This window comes from Scyliorhinus canicula, chromosome 5 (assembly GCF_902713615.1).
Source record: "Scyliorhinus canicula chromosome 5, sScyCan1.1, whole genome shotgun sequence".
Classification (NCBI taxonomy): domain Eukaryota; kingdom Metazoa; phylum Chordata; class Chondrichthyes; order Carcharhiniformes; family Scyliorhinidae; genus Scyliorhinus; species Scyliorhinus canicula.
In genome coordinates this window covers 24,377,748-24,398,181 of record NC_052150.1, presented here as the reverse complement: position 1 = coordinate 24,398,181, position 20,434 = coordinate 24,377,748, and the positions used below count along the sequence as shown (strand labels likewise).

At 48.0% G+C, this 20,434-nt stretch overlaps 1 long non-coding RNA gene across 1 annotated transcript in view; it reads left to right on the top strand.

The window, feature by feature from the left end:
- Positions 1–20,434, top strand: part of LOC119965854 — an 89,053-nt gene that overhangs the window by 48,216 nt on the left and 20,403 nt on the right. The window contains exon 2 of the long non-coding RNA XR_005460619.1: positions 6,996–7,148. This is a non-coding gene — a long non-coding RNA (uncharacterized LOC119965854). The remainder of the gene's footprint in view (positions 1–6,995; positions 7,149–20,434) is intronic.

Here is a 20,434-nt window from a genome sequence, read left to right as displayed (position 1 = left end):
CTCAGCGTGGTGGCTGCAGACTCAGTCCAGTGCTGCCAAAGTCAGAGGAGGGCTGATCCATGGGCAAGGGGGGCATTATTCGGGACTGGAAGCACTGTGGTGGGGCCGGGTTGGGGGGGGGGGGGGGGGGGGGGGGAGGCGGTCCAGCGAGCCGGCCAAATGGGGGGATTACTTTTGTGTGCTGGGTCCGCGGGCAGCGTCCACCATGAAGCACGGCTAGGCCGCCCCCTGTGCGCATACGCGGCCATGGAACTGGCAATGCTCCGGTAATATTGGCATCTGGAGTTGGGAGCTCTACGCTGCTTGGCTGCTAGCCCCAACCCCCCCCACCCCCCACCCCCCCACCGGAGCAGGGAATCAGTGGCCATTTTGCGCCAGTTTTCCTGGCATTAAACATCACCGTTTTCACGCCGGCGAGGGGACTTTGTCTCCCAAACAGAGAATCCAGCCTCTGTTGTCGGAAGCTGGATGGGGACTCAGTCAATTGCCTGGAGGAGGCCTCCCAGCAATAGTTCATAATCATAGTCATATCATAATCATGGAATTTACAGTGCTGAAGGAGGCCAGCGCCTGGCCCATCGTGTCTGCACCGGCCCTTGGAAAGAGCACCTGACCAAGCCCACACCTCCACCCTATCTCCGTAACCCCACCCAACCTTTTTGGCCTTAAGGGCAATTTAGCATGGCCAATCCACCTAACCCGCACATCTTTGGACTGTGGGAGGAAACCGGAGCACACACGGGGAGAACGTGCAGACTCCGCACAGACAGTGTCCCAAGCCTGTAATTGAACCTGGGACCCTGGAGTTGTGAAGCAACTGTGCTTACCACTGTGCTACCCTGCTGCCCTAATCGGTGAATCCAACGCTGCAGGCAGCCTTTGAGGCCCTCCTCACCTGTTTAGCTTCAACTGCAGCCCTCCACAAAGCTGGCCCAACAGCAAACAGCAATTTCTACCTGAAATTTAAAAAATTTGGGTTGCAAGCGCTTCTATCTTGAGGCACACACACTCTCTCTCTCTCCATGACCAAAAGAGGCAGAGTGCTGCTTCTTCAAAGCTGGAAGACATTCTATTGGCTCACCAGCTTTGAGAGCCCATCTGTCATCTTTAATTGGAGGCAAGCCCAGCGCCTGGTCTCAAATTGGTCAATTCCAAAAAACATCACCGCCAGGCGAGTGTTTCCCCACGGTTTGAGCTTCTGACTTTTCGGCTCGGGGGTATGGTAGCATGCTGATCACATTACTGGACTAGCAATCCACAGTCTGGAATTAATTAGTCATGAACGCGAATTCAAATCCCATCAAGGCATTTAATTCAATTTACTAGGTATATACAGAATAAAAGATTTGTTCCAATGGTGGCAAAGATCTAACAGCCAGATGGTTGCTAAAAGCCCACCTGGTTTATTCATGTTGTTTACAGTGAGTATGGCCTGGAAATTGTCCACGAGACCCAGTCAGTCCATGCTGGGCTCAATGCAGCCTCCTACCATTTTTAAAAAATAAGTATGGTGAAATTCTCCCAAATTATTTCAAAGTGTGGGGATGGATTCTCCAAAAATGGGGCTATGTCCCCATACTGGCGTAAAAACGCTGGAGTTTCACACCCCAGTTTCCTGCAAAAAATAAAGTGCTATTCAGTTACCTGCAGGGGGCTAGCAGGGACCCGGGGAGCTTCACGCAGCTTTGGCTGCTGCGGACACGGGCCCCCGCACTTCCGGTTCCGGGTCCGCAGATGCACACGGCAGCGGACTCCAGCGGAAGTGCCGACCACCATGGTGGACTCTGTCCGTGGGTTATTACCAATAAACAAGGTCCCCCCCCCGATCGGCCAGGCGCCCCTGCATCGGACCGGCCCGATCGCTGCCCCTGCATCGGACCGGCCCGATCGCTGCCCCAGCCGCCCATAAGGCCCCCCCCACTGGTGATGGATCCCCCCGCCTCCTACCAGGGTGGCCGTGGACTGAGTCCTGACCAGCCAGATGTGGTTAGAACCACGGTGTTGGGAACTCGGCCGGTCGGGATCGGAGTATCACTGAGAGGGCCTCTGGCAATCGTCCCCCCAACCGCGCGGCGTGATTGACTGAGGAGCGATTCTCCGGGCTCCGGAGAATCGCCGGAGCGGCGCCGGTCACGATCCGGTAGGGAACGTCGATCCTCCGTCCCCGCGTCAAATGCGATTTTGGTGTGTGACTGTGGAGAATCCAGCCCTTGGTCTCTGGCGGTACTATTCGCACCGACTTTTCGGTGCGAATCAGACTGCAATCCACTCACATATCAAAAGGTTTTTGGAGCAGGGCAACATTTGCACCGGAACTGAGAGTGGCAGCATCTATAAAAACTGGCAAGGTTGGCTTCATAGAGCAGGGAGCTCGGAAGACACTGGGGCCCCCAGGCGGTCAGGACATGGCAAGGCCATTGTTCAAAGATGCACCCGATCTCTAAATGACATCCAACCAACCCCCCCCCCCCTAGTATTACCAGCAGTGGGTCATCGGGTCACCAGAGCCCCCCACCCACCACTCATTCTCACTGGCATCAAATATTCCCTCTCCCCCTCCCCAAGGATCGCTGGCATTGGGTCCCTCCCAAAGGGTCTCTCTTCAGTCCCTCTCCCTTTCTCATTGGCAAAGGCCCCCATCCTTCTAGCTGGTGTCAGGCCCTCACCTGCAATGGCCAGTACCAATCCCCCCTCCTCTGCTGAATGACATCCCACTATCGGGTCGCCAATTCATGCACCTCCCTTCATGCCTACCCCAAACTTCATGTACCCCATTCACCTTCCATGGAACCCGCCCCATTTATGGCCCCATCATTTCAGGCCCCACCTCTTTCAGGCCCCACCCATTCAGGCCTCGCTCTTTGAGATTGCCAACCTGGCACCATTGGCAGTACCAACTGGCCATGCCATGTCCCTGACTACCCAGGGGTGCCAATATCTTCTGAGCACCCCCACCACCCCCAGCCAGGTCATCACATCTGGTCTCCGGTGGTGGGGGCCAGTTCCCATTGGCCTCACCTGTGCTGGCATTGGGGGAGGTGGGGTTGGGTGGGAATTGGTTGGACCATGTTTAACTGCTAATTTAAATATGCTGATCTGGTTCACCCCCTCACTGGGCGTCAACAGATCACGTCACCTACACCAGGCCAGGAGCATGTCGCACTGGTCTGTACCCTGCGCAAACCTTCTTGAATCACTGCAGTCTATGTTTTGTGGCACCACACAGAGTGATGTTAGGGAGGGAGTTCCAGAATTTTGTCCGAGGAACAGTGAAGGAAAGGCGATTTATTTCCCAGTCAGGATAGTGTGTGGCTTGGAGGGGAACTTCCAGGTGGTGTTAATCCCAAGAATCTGCTGCCCTTGTCCTTCTTGGCATGTTTGGAAGGTGCTGTCAAGGAAGCCTTGGTGAGTTTCTGCAGTGTATCTACACATCGCTGACACCGTGTCTCGGTGGTGGATGGAATGAACCTTGCCAGATGGCCTACTCCTGCTCCTAGTTCTTATGTTCTTATGTTCTAAGATGGTGGATGGGTTCCAAACAAGCGTTCGGCTTTGTCCTGGATTGTCTCAAGCTTCTTGAGTGTTGTTGGAGCTACACTCATCCAGGTAAGTGGAGAGTATTTCATCACTCCTGACCTGTGCTTTGTAAATGGAGGGCAAGGCTTGGCACGTCAGGAGATGAGTTAGTTGCGCAAAATGCCCAGTCTCTGATTGCAGCTGTAGTCACAATATTTATATGACTCATCCAGCTTAGTTTCTGGTCAACGATCACCCCCAGGATGTAGATGGCGGTGGATTCATCTCTTGGTGGAACCCGAACTGAGATAGTGAGCAGGTTATTGCTGAGTTATGACCCATTCCATCACTTTCCTGATAAAGAGTAGACTAATGGGACAGTAATTGTAATAATAATAATCTTTATTATTGTCAGTAAGGCAAGTAGACTTCCATTAACACTCAGGTTACTGTGAAAATCCCCTAGTCGCCACACTGTTCGGGTACACTGACAAGCACGTCATTCGGAGCTTGTGGGAGGAAACCAGAGCATCCGGAGGAAACTGATGCAGACACAGGGAGAATGTGTAAACTCCACACAGACAGTGACCCAAGCCAGGAATTGAACCCAAAACCCTGGAGCTTTGAGGCAGCAGTGCTAACCACTGTGCCACCATACTGCCCCCACCATATGGCGCAAATGTAACTTGCGTCTTATCAGCCCAAGCCTAGATATTGTCCAGGTATTGCTATATTTGGACATGGCCTGCTTCATTATCTGAGGAGTCAAGAATGGTGCTGAACATGATGCAGTCATCGCAAACAACCCCACATCTGACATTATGTTCGAAGGAAGGTCTTTGATGTAACAGCTGAAGATGGTTGGACTGAGAATAGGACCCTGAGGAACGCCTGCAGTGATGTCCCAGGGTTGAAATGATTGACCTCCAACCACCACAACCATCTTCCTTTATGCCAGGTATGATTCCAACCAGTGGACAGTTCTCTCCCTGATCCCCTTGCCAGTGATGCCGACATTCCCTGAAGAGATGAGATCAAATAAATGTCATAGTCATTCGTAACCTACTGTTAGCCATAGGAATTATTTTGGAGCTCATGTTAGGTTTTGGTGATCCATCAACTTATTATTTGGTAATGCTTATAATATTCTCAATCTGGGGCTGGTTTAGCACAGTGGGCTAAATAGCTGGCTTGTAATGCAGAACAATGCCAGCAGCGCGGGTTCAATTCCCGCACCGGCCTCCCCGAACAGCCGGAATGTGGCGACTAGGGACTTTTCACAGTAACTTCATTGAAGCCTACTTGTGACAATAAGCGATTATTATTATGCTTCTGGGAGATTTGATATTAAATGGCAAACTAGTAAGGAACCTTTTATTTTCTGATGTCCTATTTTCACTCCCATCTCTTAAAATTTAAAATTCTAGTTGAACAGCTCAGGACAGGAGAGACATGGATATGCCCACCAGTCCCTATAAACTGTGCTCCCAATGACATCCCCACTTTGGTTCTGCCTGTGGATGGAGTTGAATCCGGGGCCCATAGAAAGAGACTGAAGCTACGATAGGGAAGGAAATCAATCCATCCGAGTAGTTTGTGCTGTGACTCACACGCCAGATGAGCAACTAAATCTAAACACACTCGCTTGGCCATGTTTACTTTCCCTTCATCCATCCATCCAACCTCATTTTGAATTTCATTTTCATGGCTCCGCAATTTGTGGCTGTGCCTTCGGTTGCTGACAGGCCTCACATTTCTTCTCTTTGCAGCACCATCCTTCTTTCCCATTTTCATCTGCTCCTGAAACCCTTATCCTAGCCTATTTTGTTATGTGGATTGCTGCCAAATGTTGTTTGGTAAAGTTCCTGTGAAGCCCCTTCGGCATTTCACTAGATTGCCCGCATGATGTAAATGCCAATAAATATTACCGACTCTTTCTGACTCGTCTCAGCACAGAAATAAACTCCATATCCTCACAACTCTCAGTGTGAAAAATGCCCTGCCCTCCGTTCTAAATTTGATCTTCCATTTGGAGCTGATAATTTTTCTTCCTCTCCAGACCAAGGGTCACAAGGACAACTGTAGAGTTGCGACTGAGGTGAGCTACCTCAGTATAGACCAGCGAATGAAGCAGAGGACCTTCTATGTCAAATGGTTTTATGCTGCACCTGACAACCTTAACCTAATAAACAGGAGGGTTTTTAAATCACAAGTTACTCTTCAATCCATTTCTGCAGTGCTTTTGTTTGAAAAAAATGAAAAGAAGGGTTGGCAGCAATCTAAATTTAGAGCATCTAGATTGGTCAAGAGGATACAAAAGAGCTTTAGGGATATTGCTGGGGAAAGCCAGATGTAGTGTGTCAGGATAATGGATGGCAAAGAGTCCAGAGGTCTACAGTCAATAACAAAGCGCTCTGATGTCTGCACATGTAATGGCTGTGCCCTTGTTTTAGGTGAAAATAAAAAGCACGTGTCAATGAAGAGTGTAACAGTGGTGCAATATTAGTCATGACATTTACAGAAAGAGAGTTATGTCAGGCAAGATTCATGGGATTACTTTATGAGAGGTGACATGTTTAGCGGCCTGGAGGTAGAGTCTGACAACAGCCAATCTGCGCAGGTTGGACAAGTGGGGAACACTGATAGATGACCTGACAGCACTGGTTTGTCTGGAGAATACGATTACTTTAAGTCTTGGGAAAAATAGAAGTCATCGGGGTCAATAAAGCTGACAAGATTTCACAGTAGCTAAACCTACACCAAACATAGCTTCTCAAGTGCGAAATGGGAGAGATTACGAGGAGGCATATTTCAAACTGCGGTCTTTTGCAAACAGGTCATCAGTTTTACTGTTTACTGCATAAGTCATCTACATAGTTCAAATTAATCTTGTGCTTAAAAGGGAGTGACAGAACTGGAGGTTTCACACAGCTGTCATTAACAGATCAGCAGATTCTGATGGCAAATATATTCCCCATTTAACAAAATATGATGTTAAACCTTGTCACCTACTTTACAATCAATTTAGAAACAAATATACTGCTATACTATTGTTCGATGGTGAAGTGGAGGCATCATCTGATTCCATCTACAAAATTGTGACCAGTTTTATGAATATTAATAACATCAAAACAAGGAAGAAATCCAACACTATTAATCTCTTCTATGCTTTAAATAGTGAAGTCTATGGGCTCAGGTATCATCCAGTAATCCATCAGCACTTCAAGCAAAAAAGAAAGCAGAGTCTAATCATACCTAATACATATTTAGCGAGACCTAACCTCATTATAACAATGCCCCTGTGTATTCCTACCTCCTGTAATATCTGAACAACATGGAATACATTTGGGACTTCCATCATCTGTCAGAAAAATTACATTTAATTTCTTTTTTAATGTTTCCTCATTCTGCATCTCAGAGATTGTAACTCACCTCTCCCCATTACAGTTATCTGACTTCAGCATGTCTTGTTTCTGCAGCATGGAGTATTGAGCAATGTCAGATCATGTGTAGATAGATCTGACGAGGGCTGGTAGCTCTGACATTGAATGCAGGTGGCAATCCAGAAGGGAAGACCAGAGTTGTACTTCAAAAGCCGGAATACTGTAAATTCTTCGCCTGAACCTTTTCAAGTAAGGGATGCAGCATTGTCTGAACTGTTATCTTTGTTTTCCTTTTCTTCTCCTAGCTGAATCTTTTGCATTGATTCAAGATTGTTTGAACTGAGGCAGACCGATATGTTCCTGGTGTAAATGCATGCGTCTTGTTTAAATGTTAACAGCCCTTATGATTGCAGTCTTCCAGAAGACCAGCAGTGAGGGCCTGCTCTGCAGTGTTGTACCTACATAGCTCTGACACGGGCTGGATTCATTTACTCAGCCATTCATTTATGTCCTTTGTCATTCAGTATTCGCTCCTTAACTTACTCGATCATTTAGCAGGCAGAAAACTGCCAGAATTTCATCAGGCGTCCACTGGGGCCTGTAAACCCAGATGTGCGACATCTGAATTCCATACTGTAATCTGTCCTACCCGATCTGGATTAGAAGTGTGCTGGTGACTGATTGACTTTCTGTGCGGAGCCTGCACATTCTCCCCGTGTCTGCGTGGGTTTCTTCCTGGTGCTCCAGTTACCCACCATAGCCCAAAGATTTCACAGTAACTTCATTGCAGTGTTCATGAAACAATAAAGATTCTTATTATTATGTGGAGGTTAGGTGGATTGGCCATGCTGAATTGCCCCTTAATGTCCAAAGGTTAGCTGGGATTACGAGGATAGGGCCTGGGTAGGGTGCTCTTTCAGAGGATTGGTGCAGACCTGATAGGCCGAATAGCCCCCTTCTGCATTGAAAGATTTCTATTCTATTCTGTGACGGGCCTGATTTTGAAAGGGTTCCAAAAGGCGGGTTTGGAGATGGGTGACTTCGATTTTCCACTTTTGTCAGCCAGCATATCATTTTTCTGGCATGTTCCTGCCTCGGCTTCATTTTCAGTCGTCAGGGGAGAGCGGAAGTGGGGAGTGGGGGCCAGGGGAACAGAAGATGACAGTTACCTACCCGTGAGTGGCAGGTAGGCAATGATATCTCCTCAATTCTCCATTCAGCAGTCGGGCTTTCCATGGAGGCAAATCCTAGCCGAAGGAATGGAGATAACCCCAGGTATCAGAACGAGGGGCCAGAATTCCGATAAAAAATGTGAACACACCCTCCCTTTTGAAGTGGATTACAAGTCTAGCCCCAATGGGAACTATCCTAGAACAGGAGCACTCTCTAAAGAACCATCCTAATCTTGAGTTCAAGGCAGCCACTTCACACAGACACTTATTCAGGACCTTGTAAAGATCTGAGAAAGATTCCCTGGGCACTGCCCCTGGCACGGGTCTCTGCCCCTGGCAGAGAATACTTGTAGGCAGCGAGCAACAAAGACTAGCGCTGGATCCGTGAGGAAGCAATGGCGGTATTGGCTTATCCTCTCGGAAAAATCCCAGCAGAAGCTTATGATCAGTCATGATAGTGAAGTGGCGGCCATACACATACTGGTGGAAGCGTTTCACTGCAAAGACCACCACCAGGCCCTCCTCCTCGATCTGCGCGTACTTCTTTTCCGCTGCGTACTTCTTTTCCGCTGCAGTCAATGTGCGGGAGGTGAAAGTTATCGGCCACTCGGCCCCGTTCTCCATATTGTGGGACAGGACGGCCCCAATACCATATGGGGATGCATCGCACGTGATGAGCAAAGGCTTTCCAGGATCAGGTTAGTAACCCAGACGACGACAATTGTTGTTTTACCCGCCGCAAAGCAGGCAGGTTATAACAGTTCTCTTTCTGTTGTTGCAGGAGGGAGGCGCCAACGCTGATGCTTGTGATGGGGGCCAGGAGTAGAATCCTGATGCTCCTCTGGGGAAAGGGAGGAGGGGAGACCTGATGCTTGTTGGGGGAGAGGGGAACCCCATGTCCTGGGAGTGACAGGGGATTGGTATTTTGTTTCTGTGACGATCAGATCGCCATCTTTAAAGGGATTCCTGATCTCTGTGGAGCCGGCCTTGCCTGTTCTATCAGGCCACACTCTGCCACAGTGATGGCGTAACTCACACCCACTGATTTTTTTTCGTTTCAAACTGTCACCTTGATGAACTCAGGCCGCCAGTGCAAGAAGAGTACTTGTGGACTGGAGCGCCATTTTTAAAGGCCACCCCAATCTTTTAAACCCCCTCAGCACCCCACCATGGCCTCCGGAACCTCCCCACGGCACCCAACTTACATCTTACAGGGTCTTCGAGCCCATCCTCACCCCACCTATTAAGGGCAAAGCACCCCAGGGCCTGGCCCTGGCATGGGCACCTTGGCACTGCCAATTGGGCACCTAGCAGTGCGCCTGTCAGCCTGGCAGTGCTTCCCGGGCACCCTGGTAGTGCCAGGGTGGCACTCAGGGCAGTATCACCCAGGTGCCTGGGTGGTGGTGACATGGTGCCAAGCTGGCAGTGCCAAGGTGCCTGGGTGCCAGCGGGGGTATCAGGGTACAATCCTGCCCAGAGACTGACCAGCTGGGGGTTTCTAGCAGCCTGGGAGACCCCCCAAGGTGCTGTTATGCTCGGTCCACGTTTGTGTGGACCAGTGGCAAACGGTACCCCGGTGAGATCTCCCAGGCGAGGCCGTGAGGTCCCGGAGGCTGGGGGAATCCATCGCAGATATTTTTCAATGAGCCTAATGGCTCATTTGAATATGCTAATCTGGATCTCGCCCTGCGAGGGTGAGATCCAGATTGCGACATCTCACAAGTTTCTGTTGAATCTCTCGAGGCGTTTTGAGCATCGCAAATCTCACAGGAGCCCTCTTGCGAGACTCCATGGCCTTGTTGCATCACCAAGCCGTGAGTAACAAGGCCGGTAAATCATGCCCTTCAAAATTCTTTAGCTAATCTGCTCATTGAATGGGTTCTCAGTCCTCTTTTGCTGAAAAGGAAACCAGAAGATTTATAAACTTCTAAACCAGATTACATCATCTTTAGTAATAAGGGGCGAAATTCTCCCAAAGGGAGACAAACGCCAGAGTGAAACCCGGAGTGTTTCACTCTGGCGTCAGAGGCCGCTCCTCGCCCCCTTTTCTCCCCCCCCCTCCCACCCCCAGGGGGCTAGGAGCGGCGGCACGTCAATCTCGAGCGCCGGGTTCGACGCTTGCGTCAAAGCGGCGCGGCCTGAATGACGTGGCCGGCGGCGCCTAAATGACGTCACCCGTGCATGCTGCCCCGCAAAACATGGAGGTTTGATCTTACGGGGCGGCGGAGGGAAAAGAGTGCGTCTTTCAGAGACGCCGGCCCGACGATCGGTGGGCACCCTGGTGCTCGATCCTCCCTCCGCCCCCAACAGGCCCCACACGCAGCGGTCGCGCGATGTTCACGCCGGCAGCGACCAGGTGTGGTTGGCGCCAACGTGAACCGGTCGGATTCAGCAGGCCGCTCGGCCCATCCGGGCCGGAGAATCGGCGCTTGACCGGAGCGGCGATTCTCCGAGGGGCCTGTCGCAAAACGCGACATGCCATTTGGGGGGGGGGGTGGGAGAATCGCATGGGGGTGCCAGGGCTGCGTGGCGTGATTCGCCCGGCACTCCCGCGATTCCCCCATCCGGCGTGGGGGTCGGAGAATCGCGCCCAAGATGTGTTGCCTTCTGAATTAAACTCCTCCTCTTAGATGTGTCCTTAAAACATACTCCATGATCAGCTAAGTGATGGAAGGAGTCATCAACAGTGCTATCAAGCAATGTTACTCAGCAATAACCTGCTTCCGGATCCTCAGTTTGGGTTCAAGCAGGTTCACTCAGCTCCTGACCTCATTACAGCCATGGTTCAAACATGGACTAAAGAGCTGAATGCCAAAGGTATGGAGAGAGTGACTGTCCTTGACATTAAGGCAGTATTTGACTGAGTTAGGCATCAAAGAGCCCCTGCAAAACTGGAGTCAATGGGAATCAGGGTGGAAGCTCTCCGCTGGCTGTAGTCATACCTGGCACAAAGGAAGATGGCTGTGGTGATTGGGGGTCAATCATCTCAGTTCCAGTTTATCATTGCAGGAGTTCATCAGGGTAGTGTCTTCGACCAAATAATCTTCAGCTGCTTCATCAATGACATCCCTTCCATCATAAGGTCTGAAGTGGGGATGTTTACAGATGACTGCACAATGCTCAGCACCATTCGCGACTCCTGAAATAATGAAGCAGTCCCTGACCAAATACAGCAAGACCTGGACAATATCCAGGCTTGAGCTGACAAGTTGCAAGATAGATTTGCACCACACAAGTGCCACGCAATGACCATGTCCTACAAGAGAGGATTTAGCCATCTCCCCTTGACATTCAATGGCATTACCATGACTGTATCTCCAACAATCAACAGCCTAGATGTTACCGATGATCAGTAACAGAACTGGACAAGACATATTTATACTGTGGCTACCAGGGAAGATCAAAGATTATGAATCCCTCAATGAGTAAGTCACTTCCTGACCTCCCAAAGTCTGTCCACCATTTACAAGGCACAAGTCAGGAGTCTGATGGAATACTCGCCTGGATGACTGAAGCTCCAACAACACTCAAGAAGCTCAACACCATCCAAGACAAAGTAGCCCCCTTCCACAAACATTCAAATCTTCAATCACTGATGAACATTGGTAGCCATGTGTACCATCTGCAAGATGCACAACAGTAACTCGCCAAGGTTACTTCGGCAGCACCTTCTGTAGCCATCTGGGATGGCCACTTCCAGAATACAAAATGGACGCTCGCAAGGAATGTAGGGAACTGTGGACAATGTTAGGAAAACAAACAGACACAGAGTCTGCATGCATATTGGAGAGACCGCTTCCAGACGGAATTGAAACTATAGGTCGATGAGCATATTGATGGCCCATCTCCGGGAACAAAGGAAAGACACTCAAGAAACCGATACTGTTCCAGACATCCCGGCGCCAGTTCCCCAAACCGAAAGCACAAACAAAGCCAGGCCAATGGCCACCTAAGAAACACCCAGCCATCAGGGCACCCACCCCTTTATTGGTCAAGATCGATAACAGTGATTGAGAAGCGGCCCAATTAATTGGGGCCAAGTTTAAGGCCCGCCTAAAAGTGCACGAAGCCCCTCCGGGTATAAGAAGAAACCCCCGAAAGAGAATCGTTCTCTTGGATTTGGCTCTCAGGCAGAGAGACCCGTCCATCAGCTGCACCAGAAACAAGTAAGTTCAAGGTCAACGCTCGATACCAGATGGACGACCTTAGCTGTTCTCCTGTACCTCTTCGAACCCAACAGCCTCAGATCCGAACAACAGCCATTGTTCCTCTGACTGAGTGGGCACCCAAAGTTAAGTATAGGCGTTAGCATTAGAGATAGTTTAGTTTGTAATATTTTGTGCATGAGTAGATATTACTGTGTGTGTCAATAAATAGTATTGACTTTGAACTAACTAACTGGTGTATTGGCTCTTTGATCAGTATTCGGATTTGAACCTTGTGGCGATACCGAGAGGTCCCTGGCGACTCTAAAGCAAACATAATTAGGATTAAGGAAGGCGACCATACTAACCACCATATTTAGAACCAAATAAACATAGCAACACTTCCAAACCCATGAACGCTGCCATCTAGAAGGACAAGAGCAACAGACACCTGGGAAGCTGGATACCTGGAACCCCACGCTCTCCAAGTCACTCACCACCCCGATTGGAAATATATTGGTGTTTCTTCACCCTCCCTAACAGCACAGTGGGTGCACTTACACCTCAGAAACTGCAACGCTTCAGGAAGACTGCTCACCACCACCTGCTGAGGGGGAACAAGGGATGGGCAATACATTCTGGCCTAATCAGCGACGCCCATATCCTGTAAATGGATTTTTAAAAAAATCTACCTATTTTCTTCCTATAGCCTCCTCCACTCTGGCCATCCAGTAACTGTGGCCACTTTTTATTTTTACCTTTTATAAATGTCTTCAGCAGGCACTTACATCTACAATGGCTGCACCCATCTGTGTACTAGAGGGCCCTCCAGCCTTGGGTATCCACCCAGCATCCATAATTCAACCCGCCAGCATGCACCCTGGTCATTAATTGACAATCTGTTAGAAAAAGCTTCTGCAATCAGCCTCAACTGGTTGGCACCTGGAATTGTACACATCACCATGGTTCTGGCCCCAGAACATTCATCGAACAAACATAGAACAAACGGTGCAAAAGGAGGCCATTCGGCCCATCAAATCAGCACCGACCCATTTTACCCTCACTTCCACCCTATCCCCGTAACCCAATAACCCCACCTAACCTTTTATGGGCACTAAGGGCAATTTATCATGGCCAATCCACCTAACCTGCACGTCCTTGGACTGTGGGAGGAAACCGGAGCACCCGGAGGAAACCCACGCAGACACGGGAAGAGCGTACAAACTCTGCACAGAGAGTGACCCAGCGGGGAATCGAACCTGGGACCCTGGCATGTGAAGCCACAGTGCTATCCACTTGTGCTACCCTGCTGCCCAAGTTTTATTTTAATTTTAGTTGTCTAGTGTGCTTGCCTGATCCAGGCACAGCGGTCCTTCAATATAGAACTTGGGATCCTTTGTTGGCTGATTGCAAAATTTAGGTGAAAATGGCAGAGCTTTGTGCCATCTAGTTCGAGTAGGCCTTGAGCAGCCTGAGCAGCAGTTCTTACATAGAAAATCACTCATAAAAAGAAAGACCAAAAGATCAGCTATTATTTTTTGTGTGCTCAGGCGAAACACGAGACAGTTCCTTGGGTCTGCAGAGGAAATTCTGGACAGTCCCTAGCCACTACCAATGAGCATCGTTGAGTCCAGCTAAAATTTGGCAGATAGCATTGGACAAAGGTTTGCCTTCTCCAAACCCTCTGCTTTATTTCCCTGTTAAGACCATAAGATACAGGAGCAGAATTAGGCCACTCAGCCCATCGAGTCTGCTCCGCCATTCGATCATGTCTGATATTTTTCTCATCCCCACTCTCCTGCCTTCTCCCCATAACCCCTTTTCCCCTTATTAACCAAGAACCTATCAATCTCTGACTTAGACACTCAGTGACTTGGCCTCCACAGCCTTCTGTGGCAAAGAGTTCCACAGATTCACCACCCTCTGGCTGAAGAAATTCCTCCTCATCTCAGTTTTAAAGGGTTGTCCCTTTAGGCTGAGATTGTGTCCTCTGCTCTCGTCTTTCCTACAAGTGGAAACATCTTCTCCACGTCCACTTTTTCCAGGCCTCGCAGTATCTTGTAAGTTTCAAAAAGGTCGCCCCCCCCTCATCCTTCTCACAGGCTCACAACTGCTGGCCCCATACCTGCTGCATGCTTTGTGTGGACAGGCCCTCAAATCCCTTGCTCTCACGCTGAGGAATACTCCCTGTCAAATCCAGCGACTCGACACAACATGTCCACAGGGACTTTGCAATGAGCTGTAGTTGTTTGAAATTACCTTACCCACAAGTTGGGCTCCTGGCTCTTTAATAGATCCCAGTGCTGGGTCCCCTCAGGCAGCCCGTTCTTTATTGAAGCAATAAGTGAATACATTGAATGGACCTGCACCATCTCAGCAAGTCGGGGCGCGTGATGTCGTGAAAGCACCGGTTCAGGGGTCTCTGGTGTGCGCAGGGGCACCCATGCCAGTGTTCTTCTCAGCGAGGAAGCAGCTACAGATGCATTGCACCCCCACAGCCCCCCCCTCCGAGCTCTGGAATTTGCAGCCCTGATTCAGAGCATGTACTCGTGAACTTATAGAGTGAAGCTGGTTGTTGTTTTAAGTACCTCAAGAATCCAAATTAAATATTAAATGCTTCGCTGAGGAGGAATGCCCCTACAAGCCTTTGCCATGCCGCTGAAGCAACTATCTGTGTCATTCTGTGTCACCATCTCAACACCTAATACAGTGACTGCCATCAGTTCTATCCACATACTTGTCCACTGTGCATGCCTGTGTGAGCAGGAAAGGGTTTAGCTCTGTAATATGGTCTCAGCGCGTAATGCCAAGAATGTCGTCCTGAAAGTGCGTCCCAATTGTTTTTTTTGTCGGCATCTGTAATTCATTTCCCCACTTCAGCCCCGGATTCTGCCACAGGATTATCCGAGGAGAATTGAGCGGCGGCTGGCTGCTAGGTGACGGCTTAGCCATTGGATACCAGCCTCTGAGCTCAGTTCTTTATCACATTAACCTCGTTCACTCTCTTTTGCTGCAGCTTAAGGTGTCTGAGCCAAATCAACAAAGCCACGCGCTAGTCAGGCAGAGAATATCAGCCCTCCTCACCATTTCTCCCCTCCATGCGTCCCCCCCCCCCCCCCCCCCCCCCCCCTCCACACAGCCCCAAACACACAGCTCACCATAAACATAGAACATGGAACGATACAGCGTAGTACAGGCCTTGCTAATGAACTTAGCTTCTCTGGTCTTTGTGAACACTATAACATTCATCCTGATAACAGAATCACAAAGAGCACCACAGCGGATACTGCAAATCTGAAATAAAAGCATAAAATGTTGGAAATACTCAGCAGATCTGGCAGCAATGAACATAGAACATAGAACGATACAGCGCAGTACAGGCCCTTCGGCCCTCGATGTTGCACCGACATGGAAAAAAAACTAAAGGCCATCTAACCTACACTATGCCCTTATCATCCATATGCTTATCCAATAAATTTTTAAATGCCCTCAATGTTGGCGAGTTCACTACTGTTGCAGGTAGGGCATTCCACGGCCTCACCACTCTTGGATGCAAGTTTTTTCTTGTTTGCATTTCATCGCGGGCAGATTGCAATGGAGGGAAAATAAATCTTCAAACACTGTTAACTAATGCACCTGACACATCAGGGTGACTCTACATGTCATTACCCGCGAGCTGTCAGAAGGGCAACAGATAGCCAAGCTTGGGTGCTGGAAAGGGATCATTGTAACCTTTTGTCATCTCCTTTTGGAAAGGTGACCGCCTGCAACTGTTGCGTTCTTCTGCCCGGGTGCAGCATAACAGATACAAGCTAATAGGGACATATGGGTTTGGCTCATTTTTCTGTGCCTCTTAATGAGATAAGTCCTATCTCCGAGCACATGTTCCATGGAGAAACTGAGACCGGTTTTTAAAAAAGCATTAGGTTTCTTTGCAAAAGGAGCCAACCATTCAGAAGCCAAAGTTCACAAGAAAGAAGTACCTAGTGCCATGCCATATTTAAAAAAAATATCATATATAATATTGGACTTTGATTAATGTAATCACCTATTGCTCAAATTATGATGCTAACTCATATGCAAAAAACCCTGGGTAGAATAAATTACTCATGGCGTTTCGAAAAAACAGATGTCCTTGAAAATAAGAGGTTGCAAAATTTTGTTACATATTTTTCAATACTTAAGATTTAAATTGATGTATGAGCCGTTCCTTTGATGAAGAAAGCTTTCTGTCATTACAGAATTGTCAAGATTATAAAACAGAAAATAATGGACTTTACAAAGAGAATTTTCACAACTGTGCTCTATTGTTTTATCTAATTGTACCTGATAATCCATTGTAAGGACTGAATTGCAAACTGCCAGGCTCCTGTTCAACCCATTAGGCTGTTTGCATTGACCTATATTCGCTACACTGCAGAATGTTTCATGTCCAGACAAGTAATCCTCAAGAGATCTTTGGAGGAATTCTCACTCTGGTGACAGGCAGAGAAGACCAAACAGTTGCACTGAAGTGTGATTTTGCTAATGGCACTATACCTGAACAAAATCTGTGACATGGAAACAAAACACAGAAAAAAGGAAATAAAGACAGAAAATGCTGGAGTAACTCAGCAGGTCCGGCTGCGTCTCTGGGGAGAGAAACAGAGTTAAGGTTTCGCAACTGTAGGGCGCTTCTATGGGATTCGGATAGAAAATTGTAGGGGGTGAGGCCATTCAGCCCCTTGCGCCTCGTGACTGGATTTCTTAATCGCGGTCTGCCTTACAGGTAACTCTGGAAGTCTATCTGGCACCTACACAACTGAACTGGAACGTAGCAGAAACTATTGCCGCAGAATAGTCAAGGGTCCGAGTGTGTGCACCAGTTGTATAATGTCAGAACAATGATCCAGGATATGATGGTTTTGTTGGAAAACAGCAGTGCTTTTGTTTTGTACACTGTTGTAAATGGGCTAATATGGCTGAGATTCAGGGAACTAACAGAAATACCATGAGTTGCAGAGGCACCAAGTCTCCAAGGGGGAATCCTAAGTAGCTTCTCTTTTTAATGGAAATTTAATCTGCTTACCTTCACTTCTGACCTCCTGAATCTACTGGTGAGTTAAAGTGCCAACACTGGTGGCCACCTTCCTAAAATTTCACTTGAATGGCAGTCATTAGGTGAGCGCCACGACCTCACAATGTCCGCTCTAACCTACTTTCAGCGCGTGGTGTGGGATGGTGATCAGGGTCAGGATGATTGTATGCTCTCTATACTGGACTGCTGAGATCAATTCCAGAGTGGGATTTGACAATGAGGGTGGGCTTCCCACACCCTACCATAAATTTACCGAGGCAGACCCGCCTCCTCTTAGCTGGCCCGCCCCGCTTTAAGTTTTCAGGCGAAGACCTGTTCAGTAATGTGAGATGGGACTCTCATCCACCTTCAGGAGGAGGTCTCACCTCACTGAGCCACTGGTCAGTTGGAGGCACGTTTTGCACACCAGCAGTGCCAAGGAGGAGCAGTGGCCACTGACAGTATTGCAGGTAGCCCAAGGAGGCTGACTGTTATGGGCCAGGGTTTAGAGAACCCCAAAGTGTATTATGGAGTTCACCTGACCCACAACTTTTAATTGATTGTGGTATGGGGAGCACACGGTCCACTCTACAGGAGTGGTACAGCAGAAATGGAAAAATATTTTTTAAAGAAAAACAATGTTTATTCTATGAACTCAAGTTAACCTTTTTGAAACATACAGTGAACATCTTAGCAACCATCAATTCAAATACAACCCCCAAAGAGTACAACACTAAGTAATCCTTAATAATTTCCCAAACAACATCCAGAAGACAGAAGAAACACCTTTCAACAGAAGCACATTAGGCTTACATTCACTGTTGAGAACATTTATAATTCTGAATTCGCCAAATGATCAAAAGATAGTCTTTTGATGGCAGAGAGAACAGCAGTACCCCTGCTTAGTCTGGCTTGAGCTCCAACACTGAAAACGAAACTAAAACACATCCTGCAGCAAACAGCCGAAAACAAAAGTAAAAAGCTGACAGACAGCCCAGCTCCACCCACTCTCTAACATCACTGCAGTAATAAACATCCATTCCTTCAACATACTCTCACTACAGATATTTATATACACACCCATTTATAAACACCCATTTCTTAAAGGTACTCTCATATGACACTGACACATGCCCTCCTTCCCCGAACTCCATCTCTCCATTGCTTATATTAGAGATGCAATGGAATGAGACTCATATTTGCTTACCTAATGGCCTTACTTGGGCCAAGAGCGGGAAATAAACCCTACACCTTCTCACCACCCGTAAAATCGTGATGGGAGCAGGAGCGGGTGGACCAACAGCACATACACTGTCGATGGTTCAGCAGCTTACTTCAGCGACCTGTTTTCCCATCCAGGAGTGGCCGAATCAGCCTGCAGTGTGCTCACTGGTTGAAATCAATGAACCCAACAAGGGCCAGAGTGGGACCTGGAATTTTATCATCAACTGAGGCAGCTGAGGTGTGGTTGGAAAAGGGAGCTGGCTGGAATTTTCCAGGAATTTGGGATTCCCTTTTCCCGCCAGTAGCATGGCCCCACCTATTGATTTCCCGGCAGCAATGGGAAATCCCATTGACAAGCTGCGGGAATAGAGAACCCAGCTGCCGGTGTATGTTGCGCCTCCGAGGACCACGAGGATGGAGCCTCGGAGAATCCAGCTGGCTGTTTCAGTTGCAAAGAAATATCTCACTATATTATTTATTCAGTGTAGGGCTTACAAGACATGATTGGATCTTGTTTAATCATTACAAAGTATATGAAGTGGAGTAAGCCATGCAGTGCATCAAATTTAATCACATAGGTCTCTGTACCTTTCAAAAAAACGCTTATGCTTTTGATCTTCAACCTACTTTGGAAAGGGTTACAATATATTTACATTTTCTCCAACACCATATTTACCATTAGCACTTGTTTGTCCCAATTAGAATGCTTATTACAGCAGAGTTTTAATCACTATATGCACTACTGAGATTATTTCTAACCATGTACTTCACGTAAGTACTCACATCAGGTAAATGTACAACTTAAACATCAGGTGAAAACCAAAACAGTAACAGTCAATACATGAACTAAGTGGTGACCATGGCTTGTATTGAGTATCTTGCTCATTATCCCTAATGCACTAAATCCAATAGTTTCTGCTTTTAATACAGAGATCAATCCATCGATTGTGAATATAGCTGTCCAACCAACTCCACCCTGATACCATGTATGAAAGAAAGATTGTACTTACCTAGAACCCTTAACAACCATTGGGATGTTTCAAAATGCTTGAAAGCAAATGGAGTACTATTTGTTCTGTAATCATAATGTAGCCATCTAAGATGGCCACCTGCAAAGGACCATGGGAATTATGGCCAATCCAGGACTCAGACAGATACAGAGCCTATGTGTATCTGAAACACAGGTAACCAGGCCTAATCGAACCCCCACTCGTTTGAATTTTAATGGCTCATTTTCCCAGGACAATAAAACCCCAATCAAGCAACTGGTACAGCCACAGACTGGTCGGCGCCATTCCCTTTACTCAGGAAACCCAACTGCCAAGGTCAATGACCGCTAAGGACCCGCCCAGCTACTGAGGCACCCGCCCCTTTATTGGCACCCGCCCCTCTTTTGAACTAACAAACTGGTTGTGTGGTCATTTGATCAATATAAGGGAAGGCTTGTGGTTCACCAACATTTTAATAGAACAACATTTGTTATCATGTAGGGTACAAGGAAGCTATTCGGTACACAGCAAGCTCCCATGAACAAAAATGTGGTCATGAGCAGATTATCTGTTTTTGTGATGTCTATTGAGAGATAAATATTGGCCAGCTCACCGGGGTTATTCTACTGCTTTGCCTCAAAATGGTGTCATGGGATCTTCTACTGAAGCAGAGCTTGAACTCAGAACCTTATGACTCAAAGAGAGGAGTGCAACTGACTGAGCTACAGCTGATGAAGGACTTGTGCAAGTTCATGAGTTGGGCAATCCAGTGGTGACTTGCCCATTCCAGTGAGATGATGCCACCAAATGTGTAGAAGTGAGAAAGGGAAGCAGATGAGAAGAATCGAGATGGTTCCAGCTGAGAGAAGTTCTGAAAGGGTTTGCAAGTGTGCCAAGGTCATGATGAAAAAATGATCACCACCTAATGGCAAATGTTGTCCACAAGGAT